The following is an 11,988-nucleotide window of genomic DNA, read 5'->3' as shown; positions in this document are numbered from 1 at the left end:
TCAGTAGATTGAGGCATTCCACGCTCTGATGGGGAAGATTCCCAGGTTCCACTACAACCTTCATACGACAACCCTACTCACTATACTGACCTAAGAGTAAACTCTATGTGGTATTAGGGCTGTGCAATATATCACGTTTATATTGTGATATCAATATTGCTGTCAAACAGTATCAAATTTCATAATATCAATGTTAAGCACAATACATTCCCCTCTACTTGTCCATTGTGAGCAGACTTGCTACCCAAAACTCATGCAGAACACCACTGTGTGTTTCTCTGTGCCCTTCCACTCACACTGCTGAAGGGAGGGAAAGTTGTGAATTGTTTAGCCCAATTATTCGTCTTTAAAATAAATATCGTCTAAAAAAAATTGTGATATCAATATTGACTGAAATAATGGTGATATTAATTTTTCTCATAATCGAGCAGCCCTAGTTTGGTATTTTAACACTTATGTTGTATTCCACTTATTCTTATAAGAAACTGAGGTCAACATGGAATTCCATCCTGAATCATATATCTGACGAACATTCATGGACTGAGGGAGGGACTGAGCACAGGTGTCTCCATCCACCTCTCACTGAGGAAGACCGCGAGAAGAAAAGGTGGCTGGAAAAGGACAGCGAACCATACAAACAGCTTGCATTCGTTGTCAATCACAAGACATTTCAGCGGGATTTGAATCGCATGGCACGGTTCAAACACACAGGTCAGTGAGCTTACCAAAAGATGACCAAAAACCTTCTCTTAAAAAAATCCTGGACATGGTGATTCATCTTATAGCTTGCATTACCTTCAACCAGGTGCTTTGGAAGTCTTCCATAGTGCCCTCTTGAAGTATGCCCCAAAGAGGCAGTGCTTTGGTTACCAAAGCATGAAGCAGAGGACCAACTTGGCCATCCTCCACCACAACGAAAATGTGAACAAAAAACCAAAGCTTGACTCAGAAGGTCAGTGATACCTTTTAGTGTTTGTGTAAGACATTGCATATTAAAATGACTGTAGCTCATAAAATATGCCTTTGTATATTACAGGAAATCCTGTAATCATCCAGGAGGGGAGTAAAAGATCAAAAGAGTGGGTCACAAGACAACGATACACCTAGAGCTGGGCGGTGTACGGTTAAAAAACCGTGATCTCGGTTTACACTACACAAGGTTCTCTTTTTGATGAGAGACGGTTTTGTTGTTGTTGTTTATAGCCTACTATATTATGTGCGTGAGCTTCATACTCCGTGTCACACTTCCAAAGATTCTTCTAATTCATAAGTCTCTGACACTTCATTTCAACTCTGCTAAGTCCACTGTTGTTGCTGTTCTACTAGGAAATGTCACCACAATGTAAGATGTTGATTGCACTAATCAAATAATTGGTTACGCGCTAGAGGCTAGTGAGAGTGAAACATGATGAACACACATGGCATGGATGAATCATGACAAACATTTCAATTCATTTAGCCTACCTTGGATCTCACAAAGTTAAATAAAAGGCAATTCTATGTGGTGCTATGTTAACAGGCTACAACAGTTATCTGATTCTTAACTGTATTTAATTACCATCCCAACTGTGTGCGCAGCACAGCTGTTAAGACTGCATAAGCTAAAGTAGCCTAGCTTTCAAATGCAATGGGCAGACAAGATACATTGCTACATTGCTATATTTGTTTGAAATGATTTGGGGGCAAAATAGGAGCGAAACACATCGCAATATGACACAAACTACCCGACAAAATACCTTCTACGTTGGATTTGGACTTTAATTCAAAGACAATATGCACACAATGTCAAGTAAATCCGTTTGTTTTCCGTGTCTGTCTTCAGTCTGTTTCGTTTCTGTCCCACTGTTGTTTACTCGCTAGTCCAGCGGCAGCGCAACACGCCGGATGTGTTGCCAGGTGTAGAACGACAAATAAGCAATTAGTGTTGCCAGGTGTAGAATGAAATAAGCTGTTTTGGGCTGTCTTGGAAAAAAGCCCCAAACAGCTGCTAATAATCATTTAACCCTTCTTCCTTGAAAAATCTATGACACCCTGGTCAAGATTGTAGGTTATTTTATGAAATGCTGCATTTTCTCTAATTTGAGACTTTGTTGGATAGGGAAATACAAACTATAAATTATAGAAAATATTATTGAAATGAAAAAATGATAAAATATAAATGGAGATTAACCCTATCGCGCCGGATGCATCATATATGTCTCATCAAATTCAAAGCCCTCTCCACGCTGACACAAAAAAAAATCGATCTGAAAAACATCCTGCGTGTCATTTCCAAACGTCCTGCAGTACACAGAAACCGCCACAAGAGAGCAGCGGTCGACAACAAGTTGACCACAGCTCGGCGAAAAACAGGAAAATGGGGTAGAAGCGGTTTCCCTGACCGACGCTGAGATTTCGTCAAATTGCATAAGGTTTGTGTACAAATTTCCGAAATATAACTCTACATCCTTTAATTTGAACACTTGCTTTGTGCAATTAAGCAAGGAAGAGTTTATATTTTTACACCGTGTTGCAGAGAGATCGTGCTAAAACTGATGAGACATATAAGCACCATCCGGCGGTGGCAGGAAGTCAGCCATCAATGCATTTGCTCCATAGGGAAACTTACAAAGCACACCACGACGATCGTTTAACAAAACACACAAGTTGTTTTACTTCAAGACAAAGATATTGCCTTAAGAAACAGGTTTTACTTGCAATTTTGAAAATGTAATGCAAAATGTTGAAATTATGATCTCGTAAAAAATGCATTGAAGTGAATGGAGAAATGGTCCAATTGTAGTAATGGACCCATATATTCAAATTACACATCAAAAATGAATAATGATCTATATTACACTCATAAATAGGTTGTTGAGCATTCGATCAGCTATGTTTTTACATAGATTTTAAAAAATTACCCAACCAGGCTGTGGGAAATGTAAAATATGGTCCTTCTAAAACAAGGATGGCTTAAAAAAATGGCAGGATCTCACTAAATATTTAAAGATAATCCTCAAATTAAATTGTCTGACAACTTTTTTAAATTAAAAAAAAGTTGTAAAGGCATTAAAAGTCATTTTTCAATGGTCATGAAATTGGAATTTTCATTCATTAAAAGCCTGATGCATCATATATGATGCATCAAATATCTCAGCGACTTTAACAAAATTTTGATTTTTTTTTTTACATTTCTTATAAGGGACCAATATTGAAGCAAATTCCAAAAAATTAGAATTTTCTCTCATTGCTTTCATGGTTCAGGTTTCACAGGGTTAATTTAAATTCATGATTTTATCTCATTTTAACATTTAATTTGAGATCTTTTCCTCAGAAAGATTAAGATTTGGGGGGAAATCGTCGCATATCAAAAAACCGTGCAGAAAACCGTGATATCAATTTTCATCAAGAAAACCGTGATGCTAATTTTTTCCAAAACCGCCCAGCCCTAGATACACCCAAACTACACATTTCAGGTTGCGGCTGATCCAGCTGGTATTGGATAGGCGAGCTGATCAGTCAGTTATCTACAATGACCAGTCGTCGTCTCTAATCGACCCTGAACTGCCGAGCAATATCGGAACGCTGCCTAAACCAGCCAAAGAGGATGCTGTCCGGAAACACATAAGTCGTTTTGGCAAATAAACACTGTTATGATGATACGAGTGTGGTGTGTGCTTGTTTCAGTTAAATAATATTAACTGTTATGGCGTAAAGCAAAAAGTCAAATATTTGCAATGCTTCCTTGGTGAATATGCAGTAGGCCTAGGACTAAATTACACTTTGACTTTGACATATTCATTGAAGTTGCTATATGTATGCTGATTGCTGACAGGTTAATTAGGCTACAGAATAGTTAATTGAGGTTTGCAGCAAATAGTTTTGATATTAATCTCCTTGTCTGACCAGTTAAGTGTACAAAAACAACTGTCCAAATACATGTAGCCTATATACAGTAGGCTGATGTATATTTATTCATTGTAGCCTACAAATAAACAGAAACAGCTAGCTGCACCTCACAGAGCAGAGCTAACAGACATCCTCAGGTTGACAGCAACTGGTGGTGGTGCTTTTAACAAGTAGAGTCACTGTTGTCGTGAATGGGACTGCGCTGGATTTCTGTGAGGGGCTGAGAGCCTGTCCCAGCACGGGATTGCATTCAAACAGAGGGGTCCTGCTTACTCCAGTCCTTCTGTGGCTTCCCTCACCTCGAGGAAGCCCGAGTACTCCCCATCGTCTGACCGCATTCACGAGGCAGGGCGGCAGGGCTCTGCGGTTGTGCCGCCCCAACCGCTCGCCCCTCAGCATCCACTCGATGAGGATACGGTAAGCAACTAGACTAAGCTAAACAGAAGAAAACAACTACATTCAAATATGTCCCATCACGTCACATTTTAACACGAGATATTCACTAATGTTGTCTCAGATGATCTGTATCACAACTTGTACGTTTCTCTATCACGGAGATACATAATGGGAGTAACATAGTGGGGCTAACATCCAGAGTTAGCATAAACATATTAGCAGTAAACAACAAGCAAAATAGTACCACAACAAACAGAGATAGATATTATACTTACTTGGCGATTGGACAGCTGTCCTCTAACGCCTTGCGCTGTCCTCCTCCTCCTCCAATTGAAAGAAAGTGAAAGTGAAAGCCCATTGGGAAACTCCAACTCCCATTGTCATTGTGACACAGCACACAAGTGAACACTGCACACAACGAAATTGCATTTATGCCTCACCCGTGCAAGGGGGCAGCCCTCAGTGGCGCCCCATGGGGAGCAGTGCGGTGGGACGGTACCATGCTCAGGGTACCTCAGTCATGGAGGAGGATGGGGGAGAGCACTGATTGATTACTCCCCCCACCAACCTGGCGGGTCGGGAGTCAAACCGGCAACCTCTGGGATGCAAGTCTGACACCCTAACCGCTCACCCATGACTGCCCGTCTTGATTGATTGATTGATTACCCAATTGATGCCGTCCATAGTAAAAAAAAAAAAAAATGTCTGCAGGACCCCTCTGTCCAAATGCGCCCGAAAGCTCCCGTGCTGGGTCAGGCAGGGCAGCGCAGAGCCCGTTTCCACCTCAGCCCCTCCAAACAGAAACCCAGCGAGCGAGGTCCCATTCCTGACAACACAGAGACTCCACTTCTGTTTGTTGTGTCTGGCAATGACCACACAAACACCACCAGTTGCTGTCAACTTGAGGACGGGTGTTACCGTTGCTCTGTGAGGTGCAGCTAACAGAGCTAGCTCTATCTTGACGTTCAGCCCTCCTCTGCTGTATTTCTTCTTCACTGTATTCGGGCTCGAACAAATACCCCTGTAGTTCGCCCTCCATTTTTTAAAAATTATTGTAGTCTATTACTGTAGACCTATAGTAACTACTAAGTACTACTAAGTAACTGCGTGGCGCTGTGCAGCTGACCAAGTCACTGGCAGACAGGCAACAGTAGGCTCTAAAACACTACTGTCAACAAAGGACAGGCGAGTGATCATACGCGTCATCAACTTGATGACGCATTGATTGTGAATGATGTTGTTATTAGAACGGTTGTAGTTCGTTATTTTTTCTTCAGGTGATTTCATGAAATGACCTATTCTTAAGAAGGAAAAGGTTATATATTTAATATAGAGTCATAATGTCCGGTGGCAGCCCAATCCACCACTACATTCTGGTTAAATATAGTGATTGGGCACAATGTTGTTTAAAGGGTGAATGCCGCTTTAAGTGGGCGAGGTAACTTTTTCCACAGAGCAGCACCAACTGAAGAAAAACACTCTTTGCCAAAGTTTGTTTTGACTATGGGAGGGACAAAGTCTGTTGTGCTCCCCTTGGTGGAGTAACGATGAATATTTTTTTAAATACTCTGGAACCTTCCTGTACACAATCCTGTGAACCATACACAATTGAATGAAAGCCACTCTATCCTCCACCTTCAACCATCCCACCTTGTCAAAATGGGATGAGTCAAGGTGGATTCTCATGGGGAGATCCAAAACTAATCTAATTAACCTGTTTTTCAGATTTACTGTTAAACTATTAAATCAAGAGAATGAACTTGCGGGAAAGAATCATGCCCTTCACTACTTCTTTCATGCAAATCTTGCTTCTCACAGGAATAATAACTTAAACAAAAGTAGTTTTCTAAACTGTATCATTAAAATAAAATCAGTAATTTAACTTGCAATCTTCTTTCTTTCACTACTCTTCTTCAATGCGATCGTTTCTGTTCGTTGGTATCTAGTTCTGTTCACATTCACATGTTCTTTCCTTAGGACGTGGTGATATAACAGTTCGCTAAGAGGGGACCCTCAATAGATTGTAAGGAAAAGCCTGTATGAAAACAATTAAAACACAAACAGCAAGCAAAGCAAAAAAATAGAAGCACATGCAAATTCACAGCAAATAAATACAACTAATTCCCCAACACCCAGCACACTGCACGTAAAACACAGCAAACGTAAAATGTATTTATACATCATGCACATAAAACAAAAGTTATAAAAAGAGTAAAAGTAGTAAAAACAACCAATGAAGTCACTTCATGTCTAAAAGCTCCTGATTTTTGGCTGATTTCTTCCTCTATAGCCTTCAGTTCAGTTATTTTTTGTTTATGACTTATTCTAAAAGCATTAGACTTCACAATGAGTTCTGCCGTTTTAGTTCCCTGTTTGCCTTCGGCCTGCTCTGCTAGTTTATCGTCATCTTTGGCCAGGTTGTCTGTAACTTCCAGGGTTGACATATTTCTCCTTTTCAGAGCTTCCAACTGCTCTTCTATGGCTTCCCGTTTTGCCCCTTGGACTTCGGATGCCCTTTTTTTGCTTCTCCATGTCAAGATGAATCCTATACCTGCTTCGTGCAGATACAACTGAGGAGAGAAGTCCCTGTGTCAATGGGACTTGTAGGACACCTCCATGCAGGGCCACGCAATCACACACAAGTCTTTGTGCCACCATGGTGTCTTCCATAATGTTAGAGGTCTCAATCTCTTTGTTAACAGAGAAGCCGCGTTCCACAGCGGCCTGCCCATGGGAGAGGAGAAGCTTTTCAATGAACGCCTTCAGCTGTGGATAGGAACTGCTGATGTGTGCATGCAGGAAAACATCCAAATGTGTCTGCATGTGGTTGTATGTTAGGAAGTCCTCCCTGTCCCTGATATCCAGTGTGAGCTTGGAGAACTGCTGGATGATCAGGTCACCTGAGAAATGAGAAAATGCACTTTAAACAAGAAAGGGTCAATTAAGAGTAAATACACTTCTAGTTTGGTGTGACAACAAGGTACCCTTTTAATTTCCCTTTGGGAATGAATAAAGTTTACTCTACTCTATACTCTTTAATTATAAGAAAGTTAGGTGCCCCATGTCGCCTAAGTGGGCGCCAGAGGTTGCTGTGTTTTCACCTTGGATGCCTTCTCTAATGTCTGCAATCTTTTTATTAAAAAATCTAGCAAATTCCTCGCACTCCGATGCTGCATTTAGGTTGTTATTGCTATGTGTTGGATTAAGCAGGTGATCAATAGAGGAAAAAAGAACTTAAGCATTATGAACTTTTGAAATATAATTTTTGCGTTTACTGATGCTGGTGTGTGGCGCTCAAAATGCTGGAGGAATTCGACGAAATGGTCCTCCACCATCCAGCCTGAGGAATTTGCCACACCAATGTAGCCTGTTGGGCCATCCCTAATAAAGTGATCTTAAAGAGGACTCTGGGGAATATAAACATTGGGGGAATCTGCCCTGCCGTGCCGCAAATGGTATGGCGCAAATGGTTGCCGCGCCGTGGCCCAAATGGTTTGCTATGCAGCCGACCCGGATTCGACCCTTCCCATTATCTCTCTGCCCACTCACTTCCTGTCACTACCTTCGCTTTCCTGTCAAATACAGGCAATAACCCAAGTCCCTGGGTATTTACATCCGTACCTGACAGCCAGCAGGTAAGCCAGTCGACAAACCTGAGAAAATGAATGAAAAACAATTTATTTTTTAAGTAGGCTAAATGTCATGTATCTGGCGAGTCAGAGTTATTTTGCCTTACTCCACCTCACAATGTTTTTTACATCTACATCTCTCTCTCTCGCACTCTTCATTAAATTCTGCAAACACATTTGACTTAACAAGCAACTATCCTGTTTACCTCTTTGGTGCTTAGCCCATAGAACAGATCAGCTGCTGTATTAAGATAATTCGACAATATGGCTTCCTGTTCAGCTGTAAACACTCGTCTTGGTGTCCAATGTCATGTCCTGATCTCCTCTGTGGGCCTGCCCTCTCAAGTTTTTGGACGAATCTGTACGATGATGTGTGAAAGACATCAAACTCCCTCGCCACAGACCTCGCTGACCTGCCCTCACTCCTAACCACCTCTGCTGCCAACCGAAGCACTTGTACAGGGGCAACCCTATCTGTTTTCCTTTCTCTGTTGCGTGGCATACTAAAAAATGCAACACAATGAAATATATTGGAACATATGTAGCCTATTAATTATCTCTAATTATCACACACACACACACACAGTTGAAGGATCAATATAATGTATGAACCGTAACTATTGCAATTTGTTTTATGTTTGGTCTGTCACCACAGATTTTATCACATGTGTTTTCTGTCACTTCTGTGTAGAAAGTGAACATTTGTTGGAAGACCGGGTACAAAGTGCTCAGTGCAGCACACTTCTCAGATGACTCAGACTAACTTTATTCTCTCTCTCTCTCTCTCTCTCTCTCTCTCTCTCTCTCTCTCTCTCTCTCTCTCTCTCTCTCTCTCTCTCTCAAAATATCCATGCCCTTAGAGCTCTTGGTCTGTTTCCTCTATGCAGGTAATAACCTTAATACCTCTTCACCACAATAACACCAGGGTGCAGGTGCAGTAACAGCTTTGGCCACAGGGTGGCATTGTGGTATTGTCTGAAAACTGCTCTTTGGCAATGCTGCAAAAAAGATCACATTAGTGCTGGAAGTACACTCTTTTCCACCCTACACCATTGTGCGTGCACACTCACACACAAACACACTTATGTGTGGATGACTGAGAAATAGACACCGAAATCATCGTTATATGCACATGCGTATGTGTTGTTGTGTTGGTTTAGGGTTTAGGCAAAAGGGTGTCTGCCCAAACGTGTGCTTTAAGTGGTGTGTACTGTATGTATGAGCTTCTTTGTCCATGTTTGTGTGTATGCATGTCCGTGTGTTAATACTATGTTTATTTGAGATTCCGCGACGTGCATGCACATGCAGACAGCAATGCATTCTGCATGACAATGTTGCATGATGGTTAGATTTCTTGTCCAACTTACCAAATTTCAGTCATGTTGCGGCAACGAGGTCAAACTATCGCGGGATCAACGTGACTGCAGACGAACCTTGCAACTCTGGCAGTTGCTTATCACCCCCCCACCCCGCCCCCCCCCGTTGGTGATCGTCTGCATACCACCAGAGACGATCTATATGCACATCTATATTAGAATAGAGAATCTTTGTTACCACCTCCGAGGGGATGCACCCATGAACTGGTTGGCCAACAGTTCACTCACGTGTGTGTAGGCGCCTTGCCCCGCACCCCTAATAGAGTTTGCACTGCACCCCACTTGCACTTCTCCTACCCACCTGTCCCCCACACCTCACACGTGGTGTGCTAGTAGATAGAACTGGTACGAGCTCATCACCTAGTGCACATTTGTGGTTGTGTAAGTCCACCCTTTTTTGATTTTCACATATTTGCAGTATTTCCAAGCATTATTCATGAGTGTGCATATAATTTTCTTCTCAGTGTTTTCAGTCTTTAGATTTATCGGTATCAGAAATTAATATAGCTTAGCATAATAACTGGAAGTAAATGGGAGCATTAGCATCAAGCCACAAGTGATCACAGGACGGGATTAAATGGCTGGTGAATTTTACATTCATTTTAAAGTAGTTTAGAAGAACATTTGATGATTTTTTGTTTGCTCCCATAGACTTGCATTGCTACGATTAATTTGGCTATAGGTCTACTGTTAAACTAGGCAATGCAAGCACATAGACAAAAAATTCAATGTATTCTCATATTTCACTGGGGCTTGCCTACATACAGTATGAGCAATTTCTTGAAATGAGGTGGACTGTTCCTTTTAATGCACTGTGTTTAATACCGCCCACATCGTGACGACGAGTACTCGCTCAAGTGGTTTGTCAACAACGATCGGCGGCTACAAATTCGAGTGTGCCTAATGACTGTAAGTGTAGCCCCACTAAGGATGACAGCCCCCCTCATATCCAAGACAAGGGCAGAGATATTGTAGTTGCAATTGCGGTTGCAGGGAGGAGCCTGATAAAGCAGCCAATTAGCGTACTGATGTGACCACCATGACTTTATACATGGGTTTCTCGTTTGTTAGCAATCCCTGGCTGCGTGACTTTGGCTGCACACTGTTTAACCTCTGATTGTTGGAAACTGCTGTCTGTCAAAAAATGAGCTCACCTGGTTGGCTGCCAGTATCTTCCTGCCCCTCCTCACAACACAATGTTCATAAACAAATAAAACCCTATATATAGGCTAACGCCCCATTCACTTTGCCGCTCTCTGCATGCATTAGGGCATGCATGGATTTGTCCGAATCGGGACACTCTGGATCTGGAAATGTTAAGAGTCTATGAAAACCGATTTGTTTTTATACACTTTAAGAGTTGTGCCTGCGCATTGTCTAGATCAGTGTTTCTCAACTGGAACAGTCTTGGGACCCATCATTTTCCACTCTCTTTCGGTCGTGACCCAAATTTTTAGCGTTCAAGTCAATTCAATGCAATTCTCAAAATATAACCATAATAGGCCTGTGTAATAACATTATTATTATTGTTTCTTATTTATTTATTATAAATGATAGGCTATATTTTTATTATACATTTATTTTATATCTATTTATTTATTTATTGTTGTTTTTTTACTTTTACTTCCTTTTTTACACCACGGCTCTGCGACCCAACCATGACCCCTCCGCGACCTACTTTTGGGTCGCGACCTATCAGTTTAGAAACACTGGTTTAGATGGAGCCTGAGCAAAGAGCTCGGTCAAGTCAGTACTGCAACTTGCAATACAAACTCAAGTCTGTTTTTCTGCACAGTTTCAAATGGACTGAGTGGTGTGAACGTTCTGTGCGGGGTGCAGTGTCCTATGAACTTGTGCATATATACTGTCGATGTGAAAGGACAACTGCACACACTGCTCAGACCCCATTAAATGTTACGCCCCCATCTTTTGTTTCTGTTTTTGTCTCCACACAAACAACTCTGCATTCATAAAAGGCAAAAAGAAGCAAACGTGAAAGATGTATTAACTGCCCATTTTAGGACCCAAATGCCCCCACTATGATAGAAAAGTCAGGAAAGTGGTTGGGGTTAATATGAATGGGAGTCAATGGGAGGTTCCCAGAAGGACAGGTGTGTGTGTGTGTGTGTGTGTGTGTGTGTGTGTGTGTGTGTGTGTGTGTGTGTGTGTGTGTGTGTGTGTGTGTGTGTGTGTGTGTGTGTGTGTGTGTGGCAACATCTCTGCTTCCCTGGGCACCATATACCACCAACCAGCCTCTGAAAAAAAGACACCCAGCGAGGCCAGGTGTATCTGATGGTGCGGCTCTGATCCCGAAATAGCCTGTTAAATATCCATCATCAAGATAGTATAGTGGCTGCAGTCATGCCTCTGGTTCAGGCAGAGGTGGGAGCCTCCATCCACGGCCCAATCTCCACCCACCCTCCCTCCCCCCATGAAGGAGGAGGTGCCGTGACTGGATTAGTTCCCCTGCTCACTGCGCAGCGACCAGACTTTCCTGCTCATAAGTGTCAATTTGGTCCCACACCGGCCAAGCGTGACGGCCATTAGAGCCTCATTCCCTGGAGTGATGAAGCGGGGAAATAAGGCCCGGCAGCAGAACTGCAATGGCTACTACCGCCAATATACTTGTGAGGGTGGATCGAACTGACGCAATTTCTGTGTTCGTCCTCAAAACAGCTGTTCCTACAGTAAGGCCGCTT

At 42.2% G+C, this 11,988-nt stretch overlaps 1 long non-coding RNA gene and 1 pseudogene across 1 annotated transcript; one reads left to right on the top strand and one right to left on the bottom strand.

The window, feature by feature from the left end:
- Positions 1 to 504: 504 nt before the first annotated feature.
- Positions 505 to 1,600, top strand: LOC134457571 (uncharacterized). Its single transcript, XR_010036456.1, has 3 exons — positions 505 to 711; positions 806 to 952; positions 1,037 to 1,600. It is a non-coding gene; the product is annotated as an uncharacterized LOC134457571 (long non-coding RNA).
- Positions 1,601 to 4,401: 2,801 nt separating this feature from the next.
- LOC134456451 (uncharacterized) lies at positions 4,402 to 9,294 on the bottom strand (annotated as a pseudogene).
- Between the last annotated feature and the right edge of the window lie 2,694 nt (positions 9,295 to 11,988).

Source organism: Engraulis encrasicolus, chromosome 10, assembly GCF_034702125.1.
Source record: "Engraulis encrasicolus isolate BLACKSEA-1 chromosome 10, IST_EnEncr_1.0, whole genome shotgun sequence".
NCBI classification, from domain to species: Eukaryota; Metazoa; Chordata; class Actinopteri; order Clupeiformes; family Engraulidae; genus Engraulis; species Engraulis encrasicolus.
Note: the sequence above shows the minus strand (reverse complement) of the source record. Positions and strands in the feature narration are given on the sequence as shown.